At 39.1% G+C, this 13,063-nt stretch overlaps 1 protein-coding gene across 2 annotated transcripts in view; it reads right to left on the bottom strand.

The window, feature by feature from the left end:
• Positions 1-13,063, bottom strand: part of IQCM (IQ motif containing M) — a 472,445-nt gene that overhangs the window by 203,209 nt on the left and 256,173 nt on the right. The gene's annotated exons all lie outside the window — the stretch shown is intronic.

The following is a 13,063-nucleotide window of genomic DNA, read 5'->3' as shown; positions in this document are numbered from 1 at the left end:
ATTATCGTGAATTAACATTTAGAAGCCATACAAACTTTAAAAGGAACAAAAAGACTAAGGTAGGCAAAAGGTGCCTTGTCTTCTGTGTTTTAAGGATGAATTTAAAAAACCACAGAAATGTTGACATTAATCTTAAGATAAAATTATGGGACGGGTTTTTGTGCAGATGGTGTGTATATATTTAGGAAAAAAAGGTGAAAAATGAAAGGAGTCCAGCTAGGGTCAGTGTGTGTGTGTGTTAGTTGCTCAGTTGTGTCTGACTCTTTGCGACCCCATGGACTGTAGCCCACCAGGCTCCTTTGCCCATGGGATTCTCCAGGCAAGAATACTAGAGTGGGTTGCCATAAGAAAATTCAAATCAAATCAATAATAATTCCTTCCTTTGATACTATTTCTCAGAGGAACCTGGCAGCCTATAGTCCATGGGATCACAAACAGTCTGACACGACTGAAGTGACTGAGCACACAGCACAGCAGACCTCTATTAAAAGAGTAGAAGAATATCTCAGACATACACACCCTGAATTAATACAAATATTCAACAAAATTACATGATATCATGGGACATGACAGAGAAAGACACAGAACAATGAAATAAACCAAAGTGCAATACTGGTCTATGCCACTGAGTTTTTTTTCTAAGGTGATTCTGTTTCATCGTTATCCACATTTAGAAGATAAAAATCTATCTAGATTTATTCTGCATGAGATCTTTGAAGCTCTTTCACTTTCATACTTGCGGCTTCTGCATTGGCTATTACTTCTGTTGGCAATGACTTTCTCCTTTCCTCTCTGGTTTGTCCAAAAGAAGTTTCCACGTTTCCATGAAATCTGTTTGATTAACACTTACATCATCTAGCATGCCCTCACAAGGGGTTGCTTAAATATTTTTCCTATTACCTGAGTGTCTGTAATGTAATCCCATTACATTGTTGTTGTTATGCAGTCGCCAAGTTGCGTTTGACTCTCTGCAACCCAATGAACTGCAGCACACCAGGCTTACCTGTCCTTCACTATGTCCCTGAGCTTGTTCAAACTCATGTTCATAGAGTCGGTGATGTCATCCAACCATCTCATCCTCTGTCGTCCCCATTTCCTACTTCCTTCAATCTTTCCCAGCATCAGGATCTTTTCTAATGAGTTGGCTCTTTTCATCAGGTGGCCAAAGTATTGGAGCTTAAGCTTTAGCATCAGTGAACACCCAGGACTGATCTCCTTTAGAATGGACTGGTTGGATTTCCTTGCAGTCCAAGGGACTCTCTAGAGTCTTCTCCAGCGCCACAGTTCAAAAGCATCAATTTTTCAGCACTCAGTTGTCTTTATATTCCAACTCTCACATCCATACATGACTACTGGAAAAACCGTGGCTTTGACTATATGGACCTTTGTTGGCAAAGCGCTCTGCTTTTTAATATGCTGTCTAATGACAACATTAGTTTTTCTCTCAAGGAGCAAGTGTCTTTTAATTTTGTGGCTGCAGTCACCATCCACATTGATTTTGGAGCCCAAGAATATGAAATCTGAGAGTTTCCACTTTTCCCCCATCTATTTGCCATGAAGTGATAGGACTATATGCCATGATCTTAGTTTTTTGAATTTTGAATTTTAAACCAGTTTGTCACTCTCCTCTTTCACTTTCATGAAGAGGCTCTTTAGTTCCTCTTCACTTTCTTCCTAAAGATGCTGTCATCTGCATATATGAGGTTGTTGATACTTCTCCCCGCAATCTTGATTCCAGTTTGTGATTCATACAGCCTGGCATTTAGCATGATGTACTCTGTATGTAAGTTAAATAAGCAGGGTGACAATATACCGCCTTGACATACTCCTTTCCCAATTTTAAACCGGTCCATTGATTCATGTCCAGTACTAACTGTTGCTTCTTGACCTGCACACAGGCTTCTCAGGAGGCGGGTAAGGTAGTCAGCCATTCCCTTCTCTTTAAGAATTTTCCACAGTTTTTTGTAATTCACACAGTCAAACGCTTTAGCATAGTCAATGAGGCAGAAGTAGATGTTTGGGGGAAATGTCCTTACTTTTTCTATGATCCAGTGGATGTTGGCAATTTAATCTCTGGTTCCTCTGCCTTTTCTAAATCTAGTTTCTACATCTGGAAGTTCTCAGTTCACTCACTGTTGAAGCTTAGCTTGGAGGATTTTGAGCACTACCTTGTTAGCATGTGAAATAAGTGCAATTGTGTGGTCGTTTGAACATTCTTTGGCATTGTTCCTCTTCGGGATAGGAAAGAAAACTGACCATTTCCAGTCCTGTGGTCACTGCTGAGTGTTTCAAATTTGCTTGGATATTGATGCAACACTTTAACAGCATCATCTTTTAGGATTTGAAATAGGTCAGCTGGAATTCCATCACCTCCACAAGCTTAGTTTGTAGTACTGCTTCCTAAGGCCCACTTGACTTCACACTCCAGGATGTCTGGCTCTAGGTAAGTGACTATACCACAGTGGTTGTCCAGTTCATTACGAACATCTTTGTACAGTCCTGTGTATTCTCGTCACTTTTTCTTAATCTCTTCCGCTTCTGTTGTAGCTCCTTGTCGATTCTGTCTGTTATTGTTCCCAACTTTGAAATTTCCCTTGGTATCTCTAATTCTCTTGAGGAGATCTCTAGTCTTTCCCATTCTATTGTTTTGCTCTATTTCTTTGCATTGTTCACTTAAGAAGGCTTCCTTATTTCTTCTTGCTATTCTCTGGAACTCAGCATTCAGATGGGTATATCTTTCCCTTTCTCCTCTGCCTTTTACTTCTCTTCCTTTCTCAGCTATATATAATGCCTCCTCAGACAACCACTTTGCCTTCTTGCATTTCTTTATCTTGGGGATGATTTTGGTCACCACTTCCTGTGCATTAGTATAAACTCCATCCATAGGTCTTCAGGCACTCTATCAGATTTAATTCCTTGAATCTATCCGTAGCCTCTACTGTACTATCATAAGGGATTTGATTTAGATCATACCTGAATGGCCTAATGCTTTTCCCTACTTTATTCAATTTGCGCCTGAATTTTGCAATAAGGAGCCAATGATCTGTGCCATAGTCTGCTCCGGGTCACTTTTTTGCTGAATATATGCAGTTTCTCCATCTTCAGCTACAAAGAATATAATCAATCTGATTTCAGTATTGACCATCTGGTAATGTCCATGTGTAGAATCGTCTCTTGTGTTGTTGGAAGAGAGTGTTTGTTATAAGCAGTGCAGTGTGTTGGCAAAACTCTGTTAGCCTTTGCCCTGCTTCATTTTGTACTCTAAGGTCAAACTTTCCTGTTACTCCACGTATCTCTTGAATTCCTACTTTTGCATTCTATTCCCCTATGATGAAAAGAAAGTCATATTTTTATTGATAGTTTATGTTATAAACTACTAATCGCTGTTTACTTGCTTTTCAGCATCTACACAGTGACTATCTTGAAAAAGATATTTATCTAAATTCCTGTTGGCATCCTGTGTCTGAAACAATAAATATTCAGTATTTGATGAATAAAACTAACTTTCATGATTCTAGAAGTTAATCAGGATGGTGAAAATCTCTTATCAGAAATTGGAGAAGACTCTTTAGTTCTTCTTCACTTTCTGCCATAAGGGTGGTGTCATCTGCATATCTGAGGTTATTGATATTTCTCCCGGCAATCTTGATTCCAGCTTCTGCTTCTTACAGCCCAGCGTTTCTCATGATGTACTCTGCATATAAGTTAAATAAGCAGGGTGACAATACACAGCCTTGATGTACTCCTTTTCCTATTTGGAATCAGTCTGTTGTTCCATGTCCAATTCTAACTGTTGCTTCCTGACCTGCATACAGGTTTCTCAAGAGGCAGGTCAGGTGGTCTAGTATTCCCATCTCCTTCAGAATTTTCCACAGTTTATTGTGATCCACACAGTCAAAGGCTTTGGCATAGTCAATAAAGCAGAAATAGATGTTTTCTGGAACTCTTTTGCTTTTGCGATGATCCAGCATATGTTGGCAATTTGATCTCTGGTTCCTCTGCCTTTTCTAAAACCTGCTTGAACATCTGGAAGTTCACAGTTCACGTATTGCTGAAGCCTGGCTTGGAGAATTTTGAGCATGACTTTACTAGCGTGTGAGATGAGTGCAATTGTGCGGTAGTTTAAACATTCTTTGGCATTGCCTTTCTTTGGGATTGGAATGAAAACTGACCTTTTCCAGTCCTGTGGCCACTGCTGAGTTTTCCAAATTTGCTGGCATATTGAGTGCAGCACTTTCACAGCATCATCTTTCAGGATTTGAAATAGCTCAATTGGAATTCCATCACCTCCACTAGCTTTGTTCGTATTAATGCTTCATAAGGCCCACTTCATGTCACATTCCAGGATATCTGGCCCTTGGGATCATACTGAAGATGGGAATTGAGAGATAATGGCCAAATTCTCCTGTTGTAAAAGTTCAGAATCAGCAGGAAGGAAGAAAACCCATGCAGAAACCCACTAACACCACTCAACTTTGAAGAGGAAATACTGGATTCATGGACAAGGCATGACCAATACGGAGCACCCGTTTAGACTGCTATCTCCCACTAGAGATTCAGTGGCCCTTGGAGACTGCACTTGAGCTGCACCATCAGCAGGTGCGTGGAGCAGTGGCAGAACTAGGAAGGCTGATGTGGTATAAGGTATAAGCAGAACTAGGAAGGCTGATGTGGTGTAAGGCTGAGAACCAACAGAAAAAAAAAAATGTCATCTGGAAGCCAGTTCCCAACAGAGCAGATTCATTATAAAGACGAAAATGCTCTATAACGAAGTTCTTCTTCTGCTGCTGCTGCTGCTAAGTCACTTCAGTCGTGTGCGACTCTGTGTGACCCCATAGACGGCAGCCCACCAGGCTCCCCCGTCCCTGGGATTCTCCAGGCAAGAACACTGGAGTGGGTTGCCATTTTCTTCTCCAATGTGTGAAAGTGAAAAGTGAAAGTGAAGTCACTCAGTCATGTCCGACCCTCAGCGACCCCACGGACTGCAGCCTACCAGGCTCCTCCATCCACGGGATTTTCTAGGCAATAGTACTGGAGTGGCTTGCCATTGCCTTCTCCGGTTCTTCTGCTAGTTACAGGCAAAAATCCTTATAATAAAGTTGTTGAATTTCCTATCATTTTAATTCCCTGTCAGTTCACTTCAGTTTGTTAGATCACTGGTTAAGTATAGTCCACCAGTCAAAAATAGCAAGATATGATAAAGTATTTTAACGGCACAATTTAGACAATGAGAACCCACTAAACTCTTTACGAGCAATTACTATCCATGAATAGCCTTATGGATAATTTTAAAGATGTATAAATAGATAAAGAAATAAATATATGTGAGTATAGTGAGAGAGTCAGAGAGGGACTTTTGCCAAAATAACTTACTGTTGAAAACAAAAGTCAAATTTGTACATGTATCAGCTTTGTGATCACCATAATAACAAGGAAAAAATGGGTTCACAAACCAGAGATGAAAAATAAAATGATAAAGCAATAGGTTGAAAAAAAGAAGAGAAAAGATCACAGTGAGTTAAGAGAAACTGAAAACATTAACTCACAGAATTAAAATATGCATCAAGAGCAATGTACAGTGAAACCAGCACTGGTGAAAATTTGAATTCACCATGTAGAGGATTAATGGGAGAAATTTTCTGAATAAGCAGAAAGACTCAAAATATTGGTATTCAGTAGACATCTATGTGGTCTTTCCAGGTGGGACTAGTAGTAAAGAACTCATCTGCCAATGCGGGAGACATAAGAGATGCGGGTTTGATCCCTGGGTTGGGAAAATCCCCTGGAGGAGGGCATGGCAACCCATTCCAGTACTTTTGCCTGGATAGAGGAGACTGGTGGGCTACAGTGCATACAGTCACACAGAGTCGGACACAACTGAAGCGACTTAGCACACAGGCACACAGACATCTATGTGTCCCTAAAGAATATACTAGGGAAAATCTGAATAAAAACAAACCATTAAATTAAAAATAACTTTTCTGATCTATAGAAATGCTTGAATCTATATATCTATAAGGCTTACTAACCCCCCAAAATTAATGCAGAAAAAAAATACATACTATATGTCAATGAAATTTTTAAATTTCAGAGATAAATAAAGACTCACTAACCATCCCAGTTTAAATAGTTTGACAGAAGGGAATCAAAGTGACTTCAGAATTTTTCTACTAAATAGTAAGTGCTAAAATGAAATGACACAGCATCTGCAGAGCTTTTAGAGAAAATAACTATAACCCAAGATTTTGATGTGCAGCCAAATTGTAGGTCATATGTAAACACAAAGGAAAGATTCTCTCAATGCTACAGTTCAGAATCTTGAATATTAGATATCTTTTCTATAAATATTATTTGAAGGCCTACACCAGCCAACTAAGAGGTGAACCACAGGAAAAAAAATAAATAAAAAACTGAAGTAATCACCAAAATATAAAAAAGAATCTGTATCAGGCTAGCAACACCAAAGAACTATAAAGAATAGACTGGAGGGAACTGAGAGATATGCCTACTTCAAAACACCTACACCATCTAAATTTTAAAATAAACATCAAATTTGAGGAAAATGCACCTGGAATTCTGACAGAAAAAGAGTTATTATCCTTAGTATATAAAAATATAGCCAAATTATCAAGAAAAAAGAGAACCACATAAATTAAGCAGATTAGCAAATGACTCAGATGGACCATTTAAAAAGGAAGAAATTCAAATAGCGTATACACCTATGAGAAAAGATTCATTCTTACTAGTAACCGAATAAGATAATTCAAAACAGTGTGTTGAAATCATTTTTAATCTATCAGATTAGAAATAATAAAAAAGTATGAAACTACCCCAAGATGGCTAGGGTGTGAAGAAATGAATATTCTTGTACACAACTGGTGGTAATGTATGAATTGTTAGTCTTTCTGGAGAGATGTTTGAAAACAAGAATCAAAACCCTAAAAATGACTCACTCAGTGATCAAACAATTCCACGCTAAAATTGTTAGACAAAATGAACACAAAACAGAATGTAAGAAAAATATAGAAAAATCATCCACTTATTCACTGAACAAACATTGATTGATTACATATTGTGTCAGGTACTATTCTAACTGGGGACCTATAGAAATAATTATGTCAATGAAGATTCCTAATCTCATGGAGTTTACACTGTAATTGGAGAAAAGGGGACAATAGGCACATCACTGAAATTTCTGCACATATTACCTAAAAGATATGTAACAAAGAAAACAGAAATTCCTAAATTCATAGAACACAACGACTTAGATATAATTTCAAAATAACCATTCTTTGACACATCTATTGACAGAGCATTTCTTAAAGACTGGTCATACTGAAAAGGGGAAATTCTATAGCCCCTAGTAAATACTCTTGTGCGTGTTATTAAGTCACTTCAGTCATGTCCGAATCTGTGTAACTCTATGGACTGTAGCCTACCAGGCTCCTCTGTCCATGGGATTCTCCAGGCAAGAATAGTGGAGTGGATTGCCATGCCCTCCTCCAAGGGATCTTCCTGACCCAGGGATCGAACCTGCAACTCTTATGTCTCCTGCATTGACAGGCAAGTTCTTTATCAACTACCTCCACCTGGGGATTCCCAATTAATATATTACCCAGCTCTGAAAAGTTCTAAAAGTAAGTGATCTGTTTCATTTTCTTAGAGTTTTCCAAAATGTGTATTTTGCAAAAATGCAGCTCTATAGTTTTTACCAGATCGTATAGTAGTATTTCAACTTCTACCACAAAGAACAACATAGAGAAGAAAATATAAATCACCTGAAATCACACCATCCTGCAATAACCACTAAAAACATTTTGCTTCTGGCCTTCCCATCTCTCCCCATTTATATAACCACACAGTCAAAATGTGTACCTAGAGATTGTTGTAAAGTTACATCTTAATTGTATGTTAACTTGTTTTCTTTTCTCTCACCTCTCCATCTCCCATCCTGGAAATCAATATTAATGATTTGCTTGTTACTTTTTTCCATATTCATATTATCATGCACACATTTTTGTGTAACAGGATGTTAAATTGGATAGTTTCTGTACTCAGAGTGGGCTGAAATTCTATACAGATGATGAATGATAAGCGTCAAAACACTCAACATTTTTAAAGAGAGATCACTTTTTAAAAAGTGAACAAAATTGGGCCTATGAACCTTAGTCACCCCCTCCAACTCCAACCTATGTGTGAATCTTTATACGAATGTTAGCCTGAGAGTGAGCCAGCATTTTCTCTTCCTAGAGGAAGGAAGGGATGCTATCTTCCCAGGTTCCAATCCAAGTGCAAGAGTGGGGAGTGCAAGAGGAGGGCAGCAATAAAATCCTTGGGAAGATTAAAGGAGGCTGCATAAGAAGATTCTGCCGTGTTACTTTTTGATTGGGTGCTTATTGACCCAAGGAAACTCATCAGCCCAACCAGTACCACATCTACTTCTATTACAAAAGAATTCTGAGAATATGATACAGTCCTATAACAGTTTGTGAGAATGCACCATAAAAACAGAAGCCCCTAGAATTCCCCTGAGAGGGGGAGAAAGGAGAGAAGACTGCAACAGGAGTAAAGTATAGTTCCATGGATACGGGGGCAAGCGGGTACAGTTTCCATAAGTCTAGTGATGCCATAAAGGTAAGTAGACTAAATCTGAAAGGATTTCCCTTTCAGGGTGTCTGGCAGAAGGAAAGAATCCAAAGTATAAATTCCTTGGAAAATAACTAGAGAAAATATTCTCCCAAGTGGCGCTAGTGGTAAAGAATCCATCTGCCAATGCAAGAGACCACAAGAGATGTGGGTTTGATCCCTGGGTTGGAAAGATCCCCTGGAGGAGGAAATGGCAACCCACTCCAGTATTCTTGCCTGGAGAATTCCATGGGCAGAGGAGCCTGGCAGGCAACAGTCTGTGGGGTTAAAAAGTTGGTCACGATTGAGCATACACACATACACACACAGACCAAAAGCGTTATCACTCAAATTAGGAAAAGGTGGAATATGAAAAGCCATGGCACCAGGGGGCTTGGGGTAGGGGTGTCACTGGAGAATCTACAGGGTATTCCCAAGAGCAGCTAGCAGCAGCTGGATGTCTGTTATAACGCACAGCATATAAGAGCCAAGAAAGAACACCAGACTGCAAAGCTTTTGCCCAGTTGTCTCTCATCTCTCCTCCCTGCTCTGACACTAGAAGAATCAGAAGCAGCAAGAAAGTGAGGAAGACAGGCAAGAACAAGACCAAACAAGAGTGTGAAAGAACAGATGACACTACAGCATCACTACATACGCGCTCCCTTCTCATCTTCCTCACTGCTGCTTTGCAGACACAAGAATCCAGCCTAAGCTAGAGGTGGGGAGAAGATTTGAACTGGCTGAAAGATTGAAGTTTTGAAATGCAAAAAGGTTATACTGCATTTTGTGTTATCTTAAAAAATGGCTGGAACAGTCAAGAGATCTGGGATCATTATGTAAGCCAGGGATGATAAATATCCAAGAAAGTCTGTCTGTCCTTTAGTGCAGAAAAATAAAAGGTATTTCTTTTTTTTGCATTCCCTGGAGACTATCAGAATTAATAAATAATATAAAGATACCTTGTGTGAATATAAAGGTTAGTGTATCACTATTAAATTTATAAATGTAATCATATTTTACATACCTATTTTTTCATATATTCCACTTGTTATTGAATAACACACTCTGGAAAGCCTTCCAAATTTATTTCTAATTCACTCATAATGGTCATTTCTGAAACCATGGTGTTGATGTACCTCAGCGTTTTCATCATTCCTATGTTATAGATTTTCATTTCATTTCAGTATTTTTTGCTACACCCCTGAAATATGCATTTTTACTTTATGATAACTCCTATTTTTATGGAATCATTTTCCAGGAGTCCACTTGCTAGAAAAATGTATGCATATTATATTCTAATATATTGCCAAAAAGAATTCCACAAAGAATATAACGAAATTTCCGGCAGCAGTATAGAAGAATGCCATGTTCTTGGAATCCCCATAAGCACCAGTTATTACCACGTTTTAGTTTTTAACAACCAGTCCATCCTAAAGGAGATCAGTCCTGGGTGTTCATTGGAAGGACTGATGCTGAAGCTGAAACTCCAATACTTTGGCCACCTCGTGCAAAGAGTTGACTCATTGGAAAAGATCCTGATGCTGGGAGGGATTGGGGGCAGGAGGAGACGGAGACGACAGAGAATGAGATGGTTGGATGGCATCACTGACTGGATGGACATGAGTTTGAGTGAACTCCGGGAGTTGGTGATGGACAGGGAGGCCTGGCGTGTTGTGATTCATGGGGTCGCAAAGAGTCGGACACGACTGAGCGACTGAACTGAACTGAATAAGTGAAAGTGATATCTCATCATTATTTTAATTTGCATGTCCCTGACTACCAGTGAGCTTGAGCATGTTTAACTGTCATGGAACTAGCTCTTCTAGGAAATTCCTTATACGTAATATTATTTACCTATGTTTCTACTCAGTTATTTGTCTTTTCCATATCAATTGAAAAGACTTTTTGCATAGTATAGAGTTTATTTCTCAAGTATTATTGGCAAATCAATCAAAACAGTCATAAGTTATTGTTCATTCTTTAAAAGTAACCTTTTCAAAATAAATTTTTAAATTTTGGAATTTTTAGATTTACAGAAAAGTTACAAAGAAAGTACAGAAAGTTCCTGAGTTCCCCTCACCTAGTTTCAGTTTCTCCTGCTGCTACCACCTTCCATCATCACGAAATATTTGCCAAATTTAAGAAACCAATATTGGTCTGTTAATAGTAACAAAACTTTAGACTTTATTTGAATTTACTTAGTTTTTCCATTAATGTTCTATTTCTGCTCCTGAAACTAATCTAGGATAACACGTTGCATTTATTTGTTGTCTCCTTCAGATCTCAATCTTTTCATTTTTTTATGATCTTCAGAGCTTTGAGCAGTACTGTCAAGTATTTTATAGCATTTCCCTCAATTTGGATCTGTCTGATGATTGTTTCATGCTTAGACTAGGGTGATGAGTGTTTTGGAAATAGGACCATAAAGGTGCTCTTCTCATCACACATAATCAAGCACTATCTGGTGCCACGTGACATCACTGAAGATGGTAAGCTTCATCTCTTGGGTACACAATGTTTGCCTCTGTAGTTACCATTTTTCCCTTCCCATTTCTACTCTTTGGAAGCAAGTCAATAAAGCCATACAGTTTTGTTTTTTTTTAAATAATCAAATACTATAGCTTAAGTCCTGACAGTTTTTTCTTTTTTGTAATGTAAGTGCCTGATTTAAACTTTGATTGACAAGAGATTCATTTCAACGAAGCATCCACTAAGGCTATTTTGAACAAACACATCAGCAGCCATCAATTCAGTACAGTCACTCAGTGGTGTCTGACTCTTTGCGACCCCATGGACTACAGCACACCAGGCCAGTTTCAGCTTCAGCATCAGTCCTTCCAATGAATATTCAGGACTGATTTCCTTTAGGATGGACTGGTTGGATCTCCTTGCAGTCCAAGGGACTCTCAAGAGTCTTCTCCAACATCACAGTTCAAAAGCATCGATTCTTCGGTGCTCCGCTTTCTTCACAGTCCAACTCTCACATCCATATATGACCACTGGAAAAATCATAGCCTTGACTAGATGGACCTTTGTTGGCAAAGTAACGTCTCTCCTTTTTAATATGCTATCTAGGTTGGTTGTAACTTTCCTTCCGAGGAGTAAGCGTCTTTTAATTTCATGGCTGCCATCACCATATGCAGTGATTTTGGAGCCCCCCAAAATAATGTCTGTCACTGTTTCCCCATCTATTTGCCCTAAAATGATGGGACCGGATGACATGATCTTAGTTTTCTGAATGTTGAGTTTTAAGCCAACTTTTTTACTCTCCTCTTTCAGTTTCATCAAGAGGCTCTTTAGTTCTTCTCATTTTCTGCCATAAAGGTAGTGTCATCTGCATTCTGAGATTATTGTTATTTTTCCCGGCAATCTTGATTCCAGCTTGTGCTTCATCCGGCCTGGCATTTTGCGTGATGTACTCTGCATATAAGTTAAATAAGCAGAGTGACAATATATAGTCTTGACATACTCCCTTCCCGATTTGGAACCAGTCCATTGTTCCACGCTCAGTTCTAACTGTTGCTTCCTGACCTGCATACAGGTTTCTCAGGAGGCAGGTCAGGTGGTCTGGTATTCCCATCTCTTTCAGAATTTTCCAGTTTGTTGTCATCCACACAGTCAAAGGTTTTGGCGTAGCCTTACAGCTAGATAAAGAGTTAGGCCACCATCACCACTGAGGCTCCTTTGTTTTAGAGATATTGTTTGATTTTGCCAGTTAACCATTTGGGCCATTTTTTTTTTTTCTTTACTCACACTTTAAATTCTGGCTTGTATGTTTCAGATTCACCAATAATGAGTGAGCCCACAAAACTACAGGCCCCCCATCCTCCACCCCAGAAACAGCTGAACCCCAGACCCCACACACTGTGTCTACCAGCAGTCTCCCTCTGTGGCCCCAGGTGTGCCATATAATTCTCCAATTCTGTGAGTAATAAACCCTTATGTTTTCAAAGTTTCCTTGTGGTGATGCTGAAAGGCATCTTACAATTATAATAAGAACCACAAGGGCTGGTCCGTCCACAAAAATTGGTGGTTGTTTTACTGAGAGCAGCACAAAACAAAGACATAATTTGCATTAAAACTTCTGGGTTTCCTGCCTAGAACCTTTCCTCAAAGACCATGGGATAAGCCCAGTCTTTTCAATATGACCCACAAGTCCACAGACGATGTGACCCTCACTGTCTTCCTTGGTCATATTGGACATGCCTATTCTTTCTTTCTCTCCCACACATCTGGTTTCACTTAGGTTAATCCCATTCTTCCCTCAAACATCAACTTATATATCACATTTTTACAAATATATTTCCAGTTTGGGTTGATGAAACATCTCTGGGCTCCCTGGGCATGCTGTCTTCCCCTGTCACAAATCTTATTATTTTGTGCTAGGAAGAAAATGGCTACCCACTCCAGTATTCTTGCCTGGAGAATCCAATTGACA

This window comes from Moschus berezovskii, chromosome 19 (assembly GCF_049115385.1).
Source record: "Moschus berezovskii isolate FMDL1 chromosome 19, NW_MosBer_1.0, whole genome shotgun sequence".
Lineage (NCBI taxonomy): Eukaryota > Metazoa > Chordata > Mammalia > Artiodactyla > Moschidae > Moschus > Moschus berezovskii.
Note: the sequence above shows the minus strand (reverse complement) of the source record. Positions and strands in the feature narration are given on the sequence as shown.